A 20,577-nucleotide genomic window follows, 5' to 3' on the forward strand; every position below is an offset into this window, starting at 1 on the left:
ACTTAGTAGGGTAATTTACTAAAACAATATATTGGCCGCAGATGCCTTGTTTTATGGATAATCACTCAACACACCGTAACACTTGGAGTCTCTCCTGTTCCCAAGCAAGTTCTGGGCCCTTAGCACTTGCTCAGGAGTTTTGTATAGCTGAACATGAAGTATGTACAGCTGCCGTTCTCAAGAGCTTTATGCTATAAAGTGCATCTTCCTCTTAGCATCAATCCTTAATACCATCCTGGTTATGCAGGCCTGGATACCAGCTCATTCTTCCCCCAATGCAGCAGCAGTTTCATTTGATAAACAAGGCCAATAAAACATTCTCATTTTAGTGCTATTGTTCCTAAGAAAACAGTTTATGAGAGCCAGAGATCATTCTAGAAAGGCCTTCATCAGCCCCAACCCCGCCTAGAAGCTTATCATTTACTCACAGTTTACTTATTTTGAAAAGGAATCTGGTTAATATGGAAAATACGTTCCTGCAGGAAGTAGACTACAAATTCTTTAAATTTAGTTAAAAACTGAATCTTAGATATACACAAGTGTAGGTAGATTCTTATATTAGCCTTTTTAAGCATTCACTGGAATGAATGTTCTTCCCCAGACCTTTCTCTGCTTCTCCAAGTCTTATGGCTAGCTAATGTTCATGAAAAGTACATAATCAGGTTCTGAGGCAGGAGATAGATGGATTCCAGGCTGAACAGTTTCTTCTCTGCAGGCCGAAACTCCATAATAGCAGAAATTCCATAAAAGCAGGATGATGCAGAAGACTGGACTCTGCCCAGATAAGAGATAAAAGACCACATATTTCCAAAGTGAAGGAGACCTCTCTGACTACACATGCACTGAAAGTCTCCTTGGAAGTCAAAAAGAGAGGGGGCATAACCTCATAGTAAGTGATGTCAAGATACGCACAGGCCTTTCCTCTAGAATCCATCTTGGTTAAGAGATGCGCGTGTACGCATGGGAGGACCCTGAGATACACCAAATACAGACTCAGAGCCAGGCGAAGCAAGATGATTGGCCAAAGGAAACTCAGGAGAAGTGATCCAAACTACCACGAGAGCACGATTCTCTCTCTTTGAGCCCACCCAAATGTCTATTCACACACACTGCACTTTTTCCTTCTAATAAACACTTGTTTCACTACTTTCCGTCTCTAAGTGGAAGTTCATTACTACACAGCTGAAAGGCCAGGGCCTTCTCCCTGGCCACTGGTTCCTGGTGGTTTAGGCTGGGATTTAGTGCTCTTACTGACATGGTCTGACTTCAATCTCTGGCCGGGAACTGAAGCCCTGCTTCAAACCACCACAGGCCAAGGCCACCTGAGATTAGTTATAGGTACTGAACCGTGTTAAAATATGGATGATTTTGGAAGAAGGAAAACAGTAAAATTATATCACCAGTCATTCACACCTGATTATGTGTTTTGTTTTATGATACGGCTGTACAAATAGTTTCATTGAACTAAAAACCAGAGGCCAACTAAATGGCTCATCAGTCAAGGAAGGTTTGATGGAAAAGGTTCCAGTTATCTCCTGCTGCCCAACAAACTACACCAAAAGTTAGTTTTGAAACAATTGTCTTATTATAGCATATAATTTTGTGTATCAGGAATTTAGAAAAAGCTCGCATGAGATGGATATTTTATCCTATTCATCTGACACTGATGAAGGTCATTGGTGTTATTCAATTGGCAGTGTGTCTGAGGCCACATCCCTAAGAAGTCTGATTTCTTGGCAAGGATGGCTGGAAGACTTTTTATTAGAGTATCATTAGAACTTTATGAATTAAAAAACTGAAATGCCAGGAATGAAGAAACATAGGGAACACTGTTTGCTAAGATGTGAATCTAGGAGATAGAAATGTATGATTGACAAATTGCCTAACCTTTGGCTAGGCATAAAACTTACGCCCAACAGAAATGTCTATGAATATTATCAAAACCAAAGCCAAATTCAGAAGTACATAAATTGGTATGGAGTTTTTTAAAGTGGTAAGAAAATGATCCAAATAACTGCATATTTTATTAACTTCCTCATCTTAAAAGGCAGATTAAAATGTTAAGCTGCTTATATTGAGATTTTTATAGTTACCTCTCCTCAAATTTATGTGCTTTATCAAATATAACTTAAACCAAGGGTCTCTTAATGAATCTAGATGTTTGTAGATTAATGCAAGGCCTTTTGCAATCATTTGCTATTTTTCTACAATGAACACATTTTTATTTATGTTAATGACAATTCTTTAGTAGGCAATGTATAACTTATGTCTTTTTATAAAGAGACAAAGATTATATTTTAAACATTGCAAGTGAGTTTCAAGAACAGTGAAGGACAAGGACAGATCCCAAACTAGGAGGGATAATACTCTATGGAACTGTCAATTTAACCACAATTTAATTAAATAGTTTCAGTGATCCCACAGCTAATAAGACCCACAACAGTAATATAATTTGCAAACTCTTAAAAAATTTTAAGTCTTTAATGTTAAGAAATAATAAAAACATAAAATGATTAGGGGAAAAAATCACATTGGAATTTTGAATATCCAGTTAGTCCAAGTTAATTTACATTATGGGTAATAACATAGATGTATATAAGCACATCATCATATACATATAAAATTGAATATTTATAATATAATTTGATTTTATAAATTTGTAATTTATATCTGTATGATTCCATATTTAACCTCACTAAAATATAACACTCATAAAAACTGAGATTTCTTCTTTTTCACTACTGTATTCTAGTGACTAATAGTATCTAGCATATTATAGGGCTTGATATGCATCTACTCAATTAAATCTGATTCCCTCACTGTATCAAATTCAGTTCATTAACATTGTCCTGCCCTGTAGGAAACTTGTCATTTTGATCAACGTGTGTTTGTATGTATATATCCACAAAACTGGGCTTCACTGGTGGCTCAGATGGTAAAGAGTCTGCCTGCAATGCAGGAGACAGAGGTTCAATCCTTGAGTCCCCTGGAGAAGGGAATGTCTACCCACTCCAGTATTCTTGACTGGAGAATTCCATGGCCTTAATAGCCTAGTGGGCTAGAGTCCCTGGGGTCACAAAGAATCAGACATGACTAATACAGAGTGACTAACACATTCGGGAATGTTCATCCACAAAACTATAACTGTTTCCTAGCCATATAACTCCCTTTCATGTGCTACACTTTCTTATTTTATTAGTTTCCAATGATTTTAAATGAGATTAATTATCCTGCAATTTTTATTTCAGCAGTACTTGAAGCTATACTCAACTGTTTTCAATTTTTATTTAGAAAATTGATCAAATCAATTAAAGTTACCAGTTTATACTGTTGTATAAATATGGAACATATGCACTTTTCTAGGTCAATAAAAAAGAATCAACTTGGCTTTGCAAGACATTTTTGGGATGAGGATAGAGTTCCTCAGAGGGAGAAACAGGTTAAAAGGCATCACCTAAAATCACTCAGTCATAAGCTTGAATATTCCAAGGTCATTTTATACATCTGACGAGGCAAGTCTTTGCTGCTCTATGCAGCATTGCTTTAATCATTATGGCAAACAAAAACATCTAACACAACTTCAAAGATGACATTTTCACATACATAATTATTAGAGAACATTGTAAGCCAATATATACAGATAACACTGCAGGGAAATGGGGTGAATAATGTAGACTAGGAGAATCAGGAAAAATTTCAAGGAGGAACATTTGAGACCTCATCTGGGCAGAAAAGAGGCAGAGAGATAACAAACTGATGCTTCAGTTTAAAATGTTATCACAATTATCATTCTCTTTAGCAGGTTAGGATCTTACAGCTTTGATAGACATTAAAGCAATTATGCATGTGTGTGTGCTTAGTTGCTCAGTTGTGTCCTACTCTTTGCAACCCCATGGACTGTAGCCTGCCAGGCTCCTCTGTCCACTGGATTTCCCAGGCAAGAATACTGGAATGGGTTGCCATTTCCTTCCCCAGGGCATCTTGCTGACCCAGGAATCGAACCTGTGTTTCCTGCAGTACAGACAGATTCTTTACCATCCGAGCCACCAGAGAAGCCCGAAGCAATTATATTTAAATGTTTTATTTTAAAACAATATCGGGAAAATCCAGTTATGACCTTATGGTCACTATCCTCTGTGAACAAGCAAATGTCAAGCCTCTCTGGCTGCCCATCTTCAAACTCCTTCTAAGTGGCCTTTGGAGCCCTATTATGTTTCATTCTACTGCTGCTAATTTCTCCCAGTTGGATTCCACTGGGCCAACTGGTGTCCATGTTACTTGCTAAAAGACTCCCTAGCTCCCTTTACAGAACCTCCATTTACTTCTTATGCAATCTTCAAACAGATGATTTCTAAATACCAGGCGGTCAGAGAAAATTGACCACCACTCCCCTCATTCTTACCGCCACTTACAGACCATGGAAATTTTGGAAAAAGCACCATGCAGATGTTATCTAGATGTACCCCATGTACCTTCCCTCCACAATCTCATAGAGTCTATGAGAACCTTGGTCCTAAGTCTTTTTCTCCATAGAATTCACAACAGCATTCTATTATTCATGCTAAAAAGATAAAATCAAAACACACCAACCTCCCGCTGATTTGCCTTTCATTCCTAGTTGATCGTTGTTTATGTAACACACAACCACTTGCTACTGTTTTAAATCCCATATCTGATTTTTGCACAATTGCATTCCTTTATACCTAAACTTAATATACACATCCTATTAGAAATGCTTACTATGTTTCCCTTCTCCCTAAACTTGAATCAAGCTCCTATTCAAATATTAAGATAGTATGAATGTTCACTGTTCTGCAGATTCTTGACTTGTCTAGAATTTGGAACTTTTTTCTCTGTAATCATATGGAATTTGTTATGTTGCAGAGAAACAAATTTCCTCTATCCTTCTAGGTTCTATTGGTTGTTCTGTTAATTAAATTGACATAAGGCAGATTAACAAGAGGAAAAAAAAACCTCATGTTCATATAGGAGCCCTTTGAACTCAACGAGAGGCTGCCGAACAGTCAGGCAATTGAAGCTTCTATGCCTTTCTGAGCCAGAAAGAAGAGGGTAGGGATTTGGGGCTTCAAAGGAAAGGAAGATGATTCACAGGAAGATGGGAAGAGTGAATGTTTGGCAAACTCTTGTCCTGCCAAGCAGTGACAATGGACGTGAGAGGTCTCTGAACAAAGAGGCATACCAAGCCCCCCACCAGCTGACCACACCTACCTGAATTCTTTATAGCTCTGTCTGGTGATGGCTCTCTTTCTGATCCAGGCTCTCTATCTAGATTCTTTTAGTCAGTTGAAGGGGAGGTAAAAAAGCTCCTCTTGAGTCTTTTGGTTTCCACTGCTTTTGGCTCCATGTAATCCTCATGCCAAACTGACACATTATAGGAAAGCTCAGTCTGAACACCTTCATGTATGATGATTTATAATCATTTACATATATAATTATTTTTGTATGTATAATCATTTATTTACTTGAGCTGCTCCTTCTGTAGTCGGGTGACCTTGACATACCACTTGGACCTAATATATTTTTCAATGTCTCTAATAAATAGTAGTAACTCAAAATTATTCATAAAAGTTTGATTGTGTATTCCATATACTGACTTTTTTGTTTCTGTCTATGTGATATTGTCACTGGTGAAGACATGGAGTTACATCAGTTGCTATTAGTTTCCAGATACTGAGTTGATACGACCTGATAATACTCATATCTCTTGTAATATCTGTAGTTCCACTAGGTACCAATGTGGGTTTCCTTCAAAGATAAACAATGCATGGGAATAAAATTCTATGCTCTCCTGTTTGATATCTTTTTAGGGAATATTAACATAATCTCTTTCACTTAAAATACCCTACACCCCAGCTGTCAGAGGACTAGAGAACAAAAATTCCATCAATGTTATAATTAATGCATTTTGGTCTTTCTTTAATTTTCCCTTTCCATGGAGAGGAATCTGCCCCTATATCCCAAACAGATGTTTTACTCAGGTTTGTGGAACCATATTTCTGTAACTCCCCTCCTGGGTCCTAGTCCCTAATGTCTGAGGCAAAATAACTTTCCACACTTCTAAGTAAGAATATTAAAAGCTTGAAGATTAACAACAATTCTCATAATTGTAATTTTGTCTATATTTCTCCCATCCATCACTTTTTCATATTCCATTTCTAAATTTTCAAATTTCTAATAGATGATATATAGCTAGAGATAGATACAGATATAGATACATATATACCACAGATAAAGGAACACCACAGTTTTTAATTGTAGCATGCTGAAAATTTCAAATTTCTGAATACTAGCATTTAATACTGCATAGAAAAAGGGTTGAACTAATGAAGTAATGCATATTAGTGCATTTTCTATCTAAGCAACTATGCAAACACCGCTTAACAATGGGATTTGACCATAGAATCTGTTGTGTCCCATTAAATCTGTGACTGTATAAGCACCACATTTTCTCCTCCTACGTCTAGTTTCTTTAATACAAAATACCAATCCATGGCTGAGATGTAATCTTTTTTCTAAACAAACAGTGAATATTTTATATTTCTTAATCTATATAACTGAAGAATCTGTATCCTGCCTACTTACTTTAATCTTATTGACTTGTCTCTTTTCTGACACTTGGGCAAGTCAAGGAAATTAAATTGCCAGATTTTGTTTTTATTTCTGTTTGGTGACATTTAAACTTCCTCCAATGATACACTGTGCAGATTTTTCTATTCAGGTAGGAGTCAAGGCCTCTGCAATCAGTATTCTGTTTTATTTTTGCAGAGATCATCTGCTTATGAAGACTCATTAAAGCATGATGAGTCAGATATGTTCTAGGGTATATTTTAAGTTAATTATGTTCTGAACTCTTACCTTTGCTGCTTTGGGAATAAATTAAAAGCATCTAAAGCAGTTTTTTTTTTCTTTAATTTTTTTCAAAAAAGTGTTTTTAAATTAATTTAAAGAGATATTTTCAGAGGAAAAATTCATCCATTTGGAGATCTGTATATAAAAGAGAAATACTACATCTTGCAAGCTCTCTATCACAACAAATAATCATGATTTTATTATGGCAAAGGGTATATTTCAAGGTCACTGCCTTGCTTTGCTCTTGAAGTTTGTTTAGCAACTAGGAGAAACCACAAAAGATTCAAATTCTGGCTTCTTTTAAGTGACATTTGGCATAAAAGTATTTGATCAGAAAGAGAAGTACAGACTCTACCAGGAAGCCATGCAATCTGAATCTGTAATGCTTTACAACAAAACCTTCTACTGTAGTGTAAATAATATTATGTGTGCAGACTTTTCATTTTAATGTCAGAGACTGTATTTTCTATTTAAGAAAGAATAAACAGTTAAATGCCAAGTATACATTGAAACTCAAACTTATTTTTCTGTTTAGGTAAATGAAAGATTTGTTTTTCTTATAGTCTATTGAGTTCCTAACCCCAGATAGTGAAGTTTAGGAAATCCAATGGTCTAATCTTGAGTCTTATTGTTGGAAAGTCTTCCATCTCAATAATACTTTTAATTTTATTGCACTCAGATATCATATCAAATTAAATAAATTCATAACACTGAAATAGGGCATTTCAGCAATTCACCAACCCAAATGAGGACAGTGTTCTAAACCCTTGATAAAGTCTCTCAGAAGAGGAGAAACTAAATTAACATCATATCCTCTTCTGATACTCAGTGGCAAGAAGAGGTTTCTTTGTGGTGAGACTTTAAAAGAACTACTTTAGTAAAAAATAACTTCCTTTTCTCCAACAGTTGCTTCCAAACTATCATGATATTCAAACATTCCATAGAAAACTCTTTAGGGTTTAGGACTTTAAAGACCTCCCACGAGATGTAAATTTAGTTAATTGAATTGAGATCTAGGTTCTTGTCTGGCCATCAGGTGATTTTAGGAAAGACACTCAGAGCCTTTATCCCCCCCTGTGTAGTATGTGATTGGACTAATGGTACCTAAGAACATGTGAGGTTTTTAGCTTTAAAATTCTATGCTAAACCTAACAGTATCTGGGGCTATTAGCTAATACATCAAGATTACCTCAGTCATTAGCACCATGGACAAAACAGATTAGATTGGTTGAAGCTAGTTGCCTAGTGATGTAGCAAAGGAAAGCATTAGTGACAAATGATATTACAGGAAATATTTAGCATCACAAAAGAAAGACATACCTGTCAGTTTGGGCTGCAAAATTATTTAGAAGACTTAGAACATTGTCATTTTATTGAGTTTTGTATCTCAGAATTCTCTATTTTGATGTGATGATGTGCATTTTATTTATTCATTTTTTTCTATAAGGCATAGATTGAACCAAAGTAAGCGTCATTTCAATGAATGTATGATGGGATCAGTCAATTAATAAGAAAACTTGGATACACAGGGAGGCCAGAATTAGGAATCTAACAGACAAGGTTGCTGGACATTTAACTGCTCAGCCCTTGAAACCTTAAAACTTTCAAGCAAGAATCTTGTAGGATTACAGGACAATTTCCAAAGAGAGAAATAATTCAGGACAACACCTGGTATTAGTTGTAAGTTAGATAGCAAGTGAACTATATAATTCTCTAAAAGTGAATGACAATAAACAATCAGAAATGAGGGAAGCCTGACAGCTAAACCAGCACTAATTAAAAGTGTGATAAACTAGGATTACACAACCACACACTCCTTTTTATGCTGTGTCTCTTCCTTAATCTAGAATCCTCTATAATCTATAAAATATCTCATTTCATACACACTAAGGTCCCAGATTTCTATTAAAAAAATTAATGATGTGTTTTTAATACATCTAGGGACATGGTAACCTCTTGAAGACTTAAGAATCTTCAACCCTAGAATAGTTAAGTCTATAATTTTAGAGTCTCCAGAGAACCCGTGATGGAACTAATTGGTGCAGTGATCTTGAAGACAAACATCATTGCACACTCGCTTGGGCTGTACTCTATTTGAGTGGTGCATGTGAATATTGGAGGCTCCTGAGTACACGATAACATATATTTCTCTGTTAACACCAACTGCTGCTGCTGCTGCTAAATCGCGTCAGTCGTGTCCGACTCTGTGCGACCCCATAGACGGCAGCCCACCAGGCTCCTCCGTCCCTGGGATTCTCCAGGCAAGAATACTGGAGTGGGTTGCCGTTTCCTGCTCCAGTGCATGAAAGTGAAAAGTAAAAGTGAAGTCGCTCAGTCGTGTCCGACTCTTCACGACCCCATGGGCTGCAGCCTACCAGGCTCCTCCGTCCACGGGGTTTCCCAGGCAAGAGTACTGGAGTGGGGTGCCATTGCCTTCTCCGGTTAACACCAACAACACATAGCATATAGTGGCAACTCAATTTTCTGTTGATTCTTTTCAGCTTACTTTTCCCTGGTGGCTCAGAGGGGAAAGAATCTGCCTGCAATGCAGGAGAGCTGGGTTCCATTCCTGGGTCACGAAGATCCCCTGGAAAAGAAAATGTAAACCCACTCCAGTTCTTTTGCTGGGAAATCTCATGGACAGAGGAGCCTAGCAGGCTACAGTTAATGGGGTCACAAAGAGTCATACACGACTGAGTGACTAGTACATACATTTACTTCTCTAGTGCCCATGGAGCAGAGTGGCAGAGAGGTCAGTGGTTAGTGGCTGTTAGAGGGCTAAGTTCTTTTTCACATTTAGTTACTAACTTTGAGGCCTTATGTCATCACTTAACCTATTACTTTCTTTATTAATTATTATAAGATTCCAGTGTTTATTAATCAAGTATTATAAAGAAAAATAAGAGTGCATACCAAAATTTTTTCACAAATATAAAGATATTATCACTCCATCTGTTTTGAGTTAAAATAAGCATTGCAAAATAATCACACTTTAGAATAAAATTTAAAGTCCAGTGTAGTATCATCAGAGCATCTTCTGTAATACTTCTGCAGGTAGCTTAAACTGAAACAGAAACTGTATACTCATCACAGGAGCTAAGAGATAAGATGAGTAGAATGGAAGGAAAAGAACAAGAGACAAATACTGAATAAGACAGCAGGGGAAAAAAAAGGAGGAGAATAGATAATGGGAAGCTGGAAAAGAGGGCATCTATATGGGAGAGTGGAAGAATACCTGTCATAATAGACTTCTTCCTCTAGGGCTTTTAAACTTGCCTTGCATAGCCGAGGCTGGGGCCACAGAAGATTAATAAAGCATAAGGGTTAGGCAGAGACTTCCATCATTAAACATATTGCTTAAAAGAAAAAGTTTTTGCCTTTCTTCTTTCAGAATGTAGAAATTCACTTATTTGAGTCCACAGCAACTTGACATGGAAATTGCTATAGCAATATATAGAAACAATTGAGTCAGCAATTTTGTTTAGCATATATCTGATTCTATAGAGAAATACTTACAAAATTTTTTAAAGTTTCACCAGTTTGCCTTGTAGTGCTATGTAGTGTTTAATATTTGATTAAAATGAAAATAGGAAACCAATATCAAAGATGTTTTCATCGGTGTTTGTGTGCAAAAAACATCACTTGTAATATATTGAGAAATTATACTGAAGAGTGATTATAGCAAAATAGCATAGTGGTTGGAACATAATTTTGTAGCCAGATTACACAAGTTTTTGACTGACTGATTTGTTCACTGTGAAATTGTGGACAAACGCTAACCTCTTTTTTCCTCAGATTCCTTACTTTTAACATGAAGGTCACAAAAGCAGTATTATAAAATTTATATTAAGAGTCAGTCCACACAAATTGTATGTAGAACAAATAAATGTGAGTTCTTCTTTAAATTTATTTTTAAGTGAGACTATGCAAGAGTAAGTTAAGGTTGACTTTTATTTTCATACTTCAAGTGTCTTTTATTTTTAAATGATGCCCTCCTAAATAAAACTTAAAAGGCTAGAATATAAGCAACTAATTAGTTAGGCTGGAAGACACACCATAACAAAAAAATAAAGAAAAAAACTATTTTTCTAGTACATCATAGCTTCAGGAAAGAAAGATAGTAAAAGAAAATATAATACTACTTCTTTGTTTCTTTATTAATATTTTATTCATGTGCATTTAAAGATTAAACATGTTTTTTAAGCCATGTCTTTAATCAGCTTCATGTTTGCAGCTTCTTCCCCTACTAGTAACTTGAATTAGTACAAAGAACTATCAAACCTCTTGACTTCTTTAATTTACTTCTCATTTTGTATTGAAGTATAATTACCCAATTTTCTTTTTAAAATTTCAGGGTTAGTTAACATGTCAAAGTCTTTGTCATATCATCAGATTTCATTTTACACAGAATTTTAATATATAAATATCACACTTTAACAAAAAAAATACCCTTAAAGAATATCTTCCAATACTCATCTGGGTATACTAGTGGCTAAATAAATAAGAAAAATGTAAATGCTCAGGATAAATCCTTCTGTAGACTATTTAAAAATAATCAACAGTAAAAAAATTAAAAATGGCTGAAAAAAATTTACAACAAATGCAAAATGCAAAACTTTCTCTTAATGTTAGCAAAGACACAGCAAGGAAAGGAAGCTTGTTTACCATGTACATTTTCCCAATGATTAAATCATGAGGTAGCAATATTCTTATAGTTTCATTAAAGATTACAGGTTAAAGAAATGCTGATTACAGATATATATGCAAAACATAATTAATTTCTGAGATGAGATTTCTTTACTGATGAAACAAAAGCTGCTGATTTCCTTCCCTTTTTAATCATTCTTTTGATCTTGTTCTACGTAAAAGAAGAAAAATAATTTTCCATCTACCCTTCTAGATTCTAGACCAATCAATGGAAGAAAACCAAAGTTTGATAACATATGTACCTACTGTGTACACTGAATAACTCTCCAAAAGGCTCAAGCTACCACCCTAAATACTCTTTCCAGCTAAAAACAACAGAAGATCTTGCAGTGGGAGGTGCCAGTCATGGAAAGTTATCAAGAAAAGCACAGTATATGAAAGGAAGACTGTTAATGCAGAATTAAATCTTCTTCATTGATAAAGAATTTCCAGAGATTTAGAATCATGCTCTTTTCCTGGTGCAGAGACACTCTTATAAATAGAGATTTCCTCTAATACAGAACTCTCTAACAAAAGGGTAACTTCTACTACACATTTTCAGAGCTCTTCCTATGCCTGCTGTTTCTTTAAAAATAAACAACTCAAAATAATCCTCATGCCCAAGTGGCATTTTTGGAACGACATATTCTGCTCCTCTTCAGCTGCTACTGACTTTTCAATTATTCTATTGTATTGATACTGCTAAACTTTAATCAAAATAAAGCTAAATAAGAGTACTTTTCAGATAAAGTCTTTAGAAAACATATCTGAAAAGTATGGAAGAGAAGTCAAGCAAAGCATTATTTAAAGGTGATTTTCTCTTTTACCCCTTCTTACTCTCTCAATGCCCAAATAAATTTGTCCAAAAATCAAATTCAGATCCCATGGGATACAGCAGGAAAAGGAAAGGATACAGGGCTGTTGATCTGTAATAATTAGCCTGCCAGATATTTCTCCAGCAAAGATGGGTTTATTTGAGATCATTGGAGAATTGCTATTCAAGGTCTACAACACTTAGCCATATCCAAGACCCCCACAGCATGGGGAAGGAAAACGCTTTTATTGAGGGAAGTGGGAGGGCTGTAGTAAACAAAGAGTCTGTGGCTTTTCATTGGTTGAGTCTTGCGAGGAATGAAGTATTTCTTCCTCTTGTTGGGCTCTGCTATGTTGCAGGGCATGAGAGCTCCCACTTCTGATCTCCAGACTCTCTTCAGTTAAGGTTTCTGTTATTAATTTTTACATAGCTTAAAGTCAGTTTTGGGAAATACGCTTCCCTGGCAACCAGAATTAAATGCTTCAAACAGACACTGGGAATTCTCCTATTTGCTTGTGCAAAAATTACAACTATACCAAAGTCATTAGAACGCATATTCTACTGCTCTCATTCTGCTCTTGAACTCGAAACAGACTACCATAAGCATGCTTTATTCCTTGATGGTCTCGACATAAAACAAACGTATTCTTACCTTTTGTTAAACATCAGGAAGTTGTCAGCTGAGCAATGATGGACAGTCTTCCTTCCATAGAACCTACAACTAAAAGTGAAAAGATTTTAAGGTTCTAAATATCCAGAATATTTCATAATGAGCTTCCAATTGCTATACCAATGCATTTATTTCAACTTTTATAAATAAAGTTATAGAGAAAATAAGAAAGCATATTGATCCAATCATATGCTTATATTTACATCAATCTTTTCCAAGTTCTAACATGTATGAGTAAGGTTTTCAGGGTGTATTCTACCTAATGGTGCCTGGCCAATGGGACTGGCAGCAAGAACTATAAAGTAACTTTTGTCTTCTTGGCCCAGCAGGAATTCTGTGTGAACACTGGGCTAGCTGTGCCCAGAAGGAAACCACCCTATTTTTTTTCCTTGATATACTCAAAAGGGGGGGCTTTTGCAGTCTCTTCAAAGGAAGGTTACTTTCCATTCTTTGTTTATCAGTACCAGTTGTGCTCTATGAGACACTGCAAAATAGACACATAAAAAGAGTGAATTTTTCCTTTATGAGCAGTATTTAGCTTAGTCTCTGAAATACAGCGCTGTTAAAAGGGTAAAGAGATGATATGAATTCATTAATAAATGAAATGCAGCTGACCTTTAATATATATTTTTTTTACTTATTTATTTTGGCTGTGCTGAGTCCTAATTGCAGGATGCATGCAGGAATCTAGTTTCTCAACCAGGGGATCTAACCCAGGTGGTTTTCTGGGAGTTGCAGCTTGTGATGGTTCTTGACCCCAGCCGGGGCTGACCTCCTGCATGAGAGGTCTCTTCTGCGATGGTGCCTACCCCTGCTCCCTGTAACACTAACTCTCTGTGCTTTGTGGACACCACCATCCTTACAACAACAAGGGAACTTGCTCTGTGCCGCCGACCTGACCGATGCTGACCCAGGGAGTTTTGCACATGTGTGGTTCCCTCTCTCATGAGCACCCATGGGAGTCCCATGTGGATCCCGAGTGTGCCCCCACGGGCTGTCTACTTGAGCCAAGATCCCCAACAGGCAGTAAAGGAAGGGCGGGATGCAGCTGAGAAGGCTGTGACCAAGTAGGAATTAAAGGTTAATGGGCTGCCCCAGCTCCTGCATTTATTGCTGCTCCACCCACTTGAGGGGGCAGCCTGGTCTGAGGCTGCAGGTGCCCTCCATGCCAGCTCACAATCTGACTCAAAAAACAAAGGAATTGAAAAATTATTCACCAAAAAGCAGGAAGTGACACATATCAGAGACAATCAGAACTCAAACCCTAGTTCTTTTGATTTCACATGCTGTGATCTCTAATCCAACACACCAATTTCCCCACATTTAAATAACTATAAACTGAAAATATGAGCACTATACTTATTGAAATAAATCTGCCTATAAATGGACCAGAAGAGTTCAAACCCTTGTTGCTCAAGACTCAACTCTATTACTGTTAATATCATGAGTAAATGAATCAAGAAATATTAAATAGAAATATTACCCTCCTACCCAGGATTCTCAACATCTGAACATCTAGCTCTGAACATCCTTGGCAAGATGATTTTTAACAGGACATAATAATTTACTCATTTTATTGAACTACTTTGTCTTGGTGTTTTTATAATTATTTAATTATTTGCAATAGTTGCATAGACTTGTGTAAAATTTTACAGAATAATTAAGTTGTTTCTTTTTTGGCTACTAATAACTTTGCTGAAATAAACATATTTTATATATTTCCTAGTATATATGAGAAGAGGACATTCCTAACTATGTAACTGATAGGCCAGGAAATACATGATATGTTACATTTCACATACTTTAATTATCCTGATAATTTTTTTACAAAGGTTGCACTAGACATTATTAATATTTTATATGTTTACACAATTATATAATTCTCTTTTGACTTGCATTAATTTAATTGCATGTGAATTTATGCATCATTATGTTAATTCTCGTGTAAACTGCTTATTCATTTCTATGCTTATTAGATTATTCATGTTTTTCAAATTAATATATGTGTCTTTTCCCCTGATTTTGGAAACACTATAGGACAAATAGGAAGTATGTTGGAACCCAAACTTTATTTAGCAACTAACAAAACATCCTGATCACTGAGATCCACCCATCTTTTTCTTCTAAGGGTTACGGAGAGGACACAAGCACCCCATATACCATTTTTTAATAATTGTGTTTTTCTCTTCTTCTCTTTCCTGTAGTAGCTCTGTTTATGTTCTTGATATAATATGTTTTTTTGTTGATGTTATATGCATTCTAGGCATCTTTTCTCAATCCATGGCTTGTCTTTTAGCATTATATACGGGAACTTACAAAATTAGATTTCTAAGCTTTTCTATGCTGCCCAGAGAGAGATCCATATAGCATTGTTCTGGTTTCCCAGCATAACTTAAAGGGACATTTTCACAACGTCCAGAGCCTTTGATGTCTTCAAATTCTTTGCATCGGGAACCCCCTTAGGAAACATCAAGCCTAGACTTCCAAATGGAACAAGTCATCTATAATAGAAGGGAAAAGTGATGACATTACCTCTAAATCTGGAGAGCACCTGGGAGAAGCTTCTGCTGTCCACTCCTGTGGTTTTTGCCATTGAAAATCTGGCTGATGTCAGCATCATAACCTCCAGGAGGACCAGCCAGCGAGCTGTGCTGAAGTCTGCTGAGGCCACAGGCACCACTGCTATGCTGGGCACCTCTCTCCTGGAATTTTCCTCACCTGAGCCAGGCAGCCAGCTGTCCAGGAGCCGTGACTCACAGTGGTTCCCGACCCCAGGGCTGTCCACCGGCACGAGAGGCATCTTCTGTGAACCTGCCTACCCCTGCCCCCTGTAACACACGCTAGTCTCTGCGCTGTGTGGACACCGCCATCCTTACAACAGCAAAGGAGCTCACTCTGTGGGTCTGATGTGACAGACGCTGACCCGGGGAATTATGGGCATGCGTGGTTCCCTCTCCCGTGAGTCCTACGTGCATCTTGCATGCCTCCCACACACTCTCTACCGGAGCCAAGATCCACAACAGGTGGTGCAGGACGGGTAGGCTGCAGCGGAGAAGGCTGTGATCAAGGAGGAGTTTAGGGTGAACGGGCTGCCCCAGCTCCTGAAGTGACTGCTGCTCAACCCACGGAGGTGCTAACTGGGTCTGAAGGTGGCAGGTGCCCTCCGTGCTTGCCCAGCAGATCCCACTGAGGACGACAGCGCACAGACGCCAGTGAGAATGCCACTGAATATGGGCTATAACTCCCACGGCTGAGGCCACGGAAAAGGAGGCACAATCATTGAGTGGGCTTCAGCTGTTCTTCCACAGACTTTAACCCAGAAAGTGGAAATAAAAGTCATGGGGAAAAAACAGCCTCTAAAATAATTTATAAATTATGCAGTGGATTCAACTACTTTAGACACCAGCTCGGGTCACCAGTTGCCAGTAAGTGCCCATTTTTCATTTGCAGATAATTCATAAAGACATTTGTGATAATGTCCATATCATAAAATAAATTCAAAATTTGTACAAATAATTTGCTAACTCTTATGATCTTAGCTACTTTTTAGTTTGTTTTTCCACATTTAAATAAGGAGATATATCTCACTAGTATTTCAGATGTGATAGCTTGCTGTTCTATACAAAAAAAAAAATACTTTTTATAATGTAAAGACCTAAGTAGCTGGAGGTATATCTCTTATTAATATATAAATTGTAAAAGGTTTCTATTTTGAGTTTCTTTCCACAGTATTTCATATAGAAATGGTAGCAAAAGAAGTTCTTTTTCCTGTGATTTTGTTTTATCCCTTTGAAGAAATACTTTATGAATTATTTGCTTTTTTTTTTTTCCTATTCACAGATTAATGAGGCTACTTTTTGAAGCATGGAGTCAAGGCTGTATTTTTCCTTGGGTTTTACATACTGAGTATATATCTTCTGGTAAGTTGCACCTTTTGTTCTTTTTTTATGGCTTATATATATTGTTGTTCCATTAGTACAAGCCTAGCTACTGCTACAAATGTCCCACAGAGAGAATATTTTGGTGACTTTCTTGATGATGCTAAAAAGTCTTTGTTTGGCATTCAGTCTGCCTTCTAATTCTGTGCTCATGTCACTCTGTGTTCCAATTTAATTCAGGTTGGGTTATTCTTCTCTTTCAATCTCTAATCACTAGCTCTTCTATATTTCAATTACACAAATATGAGCACAGCTTTGGTCTGGACTCACATGAATTTGGTCTGTCACTTGAGTTTAGGTCTAAAGTAGTTTTTGATGTTTGCTAAAACCATTACCTCATTGTCAGCCCTAGATAAAGCTGTCAGAAATTTGCTGCATGATTTGGTAGGATTTTGCTTAAAATGAATTTCATTTGGAATAGACTTATGGAAAAACATGCCATTAAAAAATAATTTGACAGAAAGTAGAAGTATTAAAATACATCTACATATTAATAAAATTATTTAAATGTAATGAGTATTCATTGGCACACTAAGAAGAAATTTGTGAAAATATGTACTTCAAGACTTCTGTAATTTCCTAAGGTGAGTGATAATAAAAGAATATTGAACAAAACTTTCTCAAGACAAATGCAGTGCAAATAAAGATGATTTATAAACAATTTTTCTGATTACTAATCAAACTTTGATACTTTGATTGATATTACCATATTTATTTGAAATTTAGCAAATGTGTTTTTTAAAAATGCACTTTGTAAAGCCTAGAGCAATGGCAAAAAGAAAAAACAAAAATATAGTTACTATGCTAATAGTAACAAAGAAAATACCATGATTCAAAAGTATGAAATGAATCCATGTAAAGGCAGAAAAGGAGGAAAAACTGGATCGAAGAACAAAGATAAAAATAAGAAATAAAAAGCAGATGGTGTATTTAAACTCAGTCATGGTGATATTAGTATTATATATAAAAGGTTTAAACTCCATGAGCAAGGCAGACATTATCATAATGGGGGAAAAAAGGGCTAAGATATAAGTTTTCTACATAAAAAACACTTTTAAAATTAATACATTTAAATCTGAAAGGATCGAAAGATACATTATATCAAACTGATTCATAAAATGCATAAGAAGTGACATTAATACTAGACATGGTAGATTTTAGAATAAGAAAAATTACTGCGGATTAAGAGGAAAATGAACAGGGGATGATTTATAAGGAAGATATAACTATCTTAATTTTTATGCATGATAGATATTTTACATAAAGTAAAAATCAATAGAACTGATTGGGTAACTATATAAGACTACAATAGATGAAGTTTTCAGTACTTTTCTCACATTTCACCATGGGAAAGTATTATACCACTATTCATCATTTGTATAATCTTACAAGAATATACTTTAATGATCTCCTTCTTGTCCTATGGACAATAATTTTTGTATAGTTTGTGTCTACTTAGGTTATAAACTACACAATACTTTTTAATGTCATTTTTAAATATATTTGGAAGAACTGCATTATTCTGTGGACTGATATTTCCTTAAGAGATCAATGGAGGATGTTAGAAAACAACTCATCTGAAAAAGATCCATTCAAAGTACAAGATAGACCAATGAATTTTAATGTAACAAATTACAAAAAGTACATGAATATGGTTTCAGATTTCTTATTGAAATTAACCTCTAAGAAGATAGCACTTAGTAAGTTTTGACATTGTATCAAAGAAAAATATCTATAATTATCTGAAAAGGCTTTAAAAAGCTCCTAACTTTTCAAATTATTTGTCTGTGTTAAGACAAGATTCTCTTCATACACTTCAGCTTAAAGAAATACAGTGGACTAAATGTAAAAAACAATATGAGAATCCTGTTATCTTGTTTTTATACATACAAACATTACAGAAACTTTCAAAACCTAAAATATTATTCCTCTAATGATTCCATATGTATAATTAATTTTAATTAATCTGTTTGCAGTAAATATAGCAATAGGCTGGATTTTATTGTTGTTTTCAAACAATTATATATGCATTAATATTTTTTTATTTTGGTAAGAACACTACTTTGAGATCTATCGTCTTAATGAAGTTTTAAGTACACAACTCAGTGTTCTTAAGTGTTGTATAGCCGATATCTAGAACTTGTTCATTTTATCTAGATGCAAATTTATACCTGTTGAGCAACCTCTCATTTCTTCATCCTCAGTTCCTGGCAGCTACAATTCTACTGTCAGTTTCTATGAGTTTGACTATTTAACTACTTCTTATAAACCATGCCAGTGGAATTCTGTGTCTGGCTTATCTCACTTATAGTGTCTTCCACTGTCATTCATATTGTCATATAAAGCAGGGTTTCCTTCTGTTTAAAACTGTTGGGAAGATCCCATGGAGAAGGGCATGGTAACCCACTCCAGTATTCTTGCCTGGAGAATTCCATGGACAGAGGAGCCTGGTGGGCTACAGTCCATAGGGTCACAAAGAGTCGGACATGACTGAGAGACTAACATTACTACTACTACTACTAAAGAAGAGTAGTATTTTCATTGTATGTGTGCCTCACATTTTCTTTATTCATCTGTCAATGGGCATTTAAGCTGCAATGGACATGGGGCTGCAGTTCTCTCTTTGAGGTCCTGATTTCAATACTTTTGGATATATAATCAGAAGCAGGATTGCTAGATCATATGATAGCTCTAGTTTTTAATATTTTGAGAAACCTCTGTACTGTTTTCTGTAATGACTGCACTAATTTACATTGCCACTATATCACTGGTTTTTATCAATGACTTAAAGTAACAAGCAAGCACTTTTCTCACATACAGAACTGTTAGCCAGTTTCACCTCAGGTTACATGTTTTAGCTGCTTTTAGCTTCAAATTTCTGTTGGGATTCAGATCTACTCCTTATGACTCCACGTTTTTTCTCAGACAGGTGACTGTCTGAGACATGCTATTTCCATGGCAGCCAGACATACTGTTTTCATAGCCAGGCATTTTTAATAAATCTTTTCTCATCGTTGTTGTTGTTCAGTCGCTCAGCCGTGTCTGACTCTTTGCAACCCTATGGACTGTAGCGCACCAGTCTTCCCTGTCCTTCACCATCTCCTGGAGCTTGCTCAAACTCACGTGCATTGGGTCAGTGATGCCAGCCAACCATCTCGTCCTCTGTCATCCCTTCTCCTCCTGCCTTCAATCTTTCACAGCCAGCATCAGGGTCTTTTCCAATGAGTCGGCTCTTTGCATCAGGTGGCCAAAGTATTTCACTGGCTCAAACATTTAATGCTCAGTCATTCACTCATGTTCAACTCTTTGTGATCCCATGGACTGCAGCCCACCAGGCTCCTCTGTCCGTGGAATTTTCCAGGTAAGGACACTGGAGTGGATTGCCACTTCCTACTGCAGCAGATCTTCCCAACCCAGGATCAAACCGATGTCTTTTGCATCTCCTGCATTGGCAGGCAGATCTTTACCACTGTGCCAGCTGGGCCCAAACATGAAACATGATAAATCCCAGAGTCGACTTGTAAAAAAGTACATTGCTCCTACCATGAAGTCATGGAAAAGACAGTAAAATATGATACTAAAAAAAGTCTTGAGTGAAG

At 36.3% G+C, this 20,577-nt stretch overlaps 1 pseudogene; it reads left to right on the top strand.

Annotated features, from left to right (window-relative positions):
- Positions 1 to 14,006: 14,006 nt before the first annotated feature.
- On the top strand, positions 14,007 to 16,256 carry LOC145505185 (small ribosomal subunit protein uS2 pseudogene; annotated as a pseudogene).
- The last annotated feature ends 4,321 nt before the right edge of the window (positions 16,257 to 20,577 follow it).

Source organism: Giraffa tippelskirchi, chromosome 5, assembly GCF_054371585.1.
Source record: "Giraffa tippelskirchi isolate mGirTip1 chromosome 5, T2T-mGirTip1v1.2.pri, whole genome shotgun sequence".
NCBI lineage: Eukaryota > Metazoa > Chordata > Mammalia > Artiodactyla > Giraffidae > Giraffa > Giraffa tippelskirchi.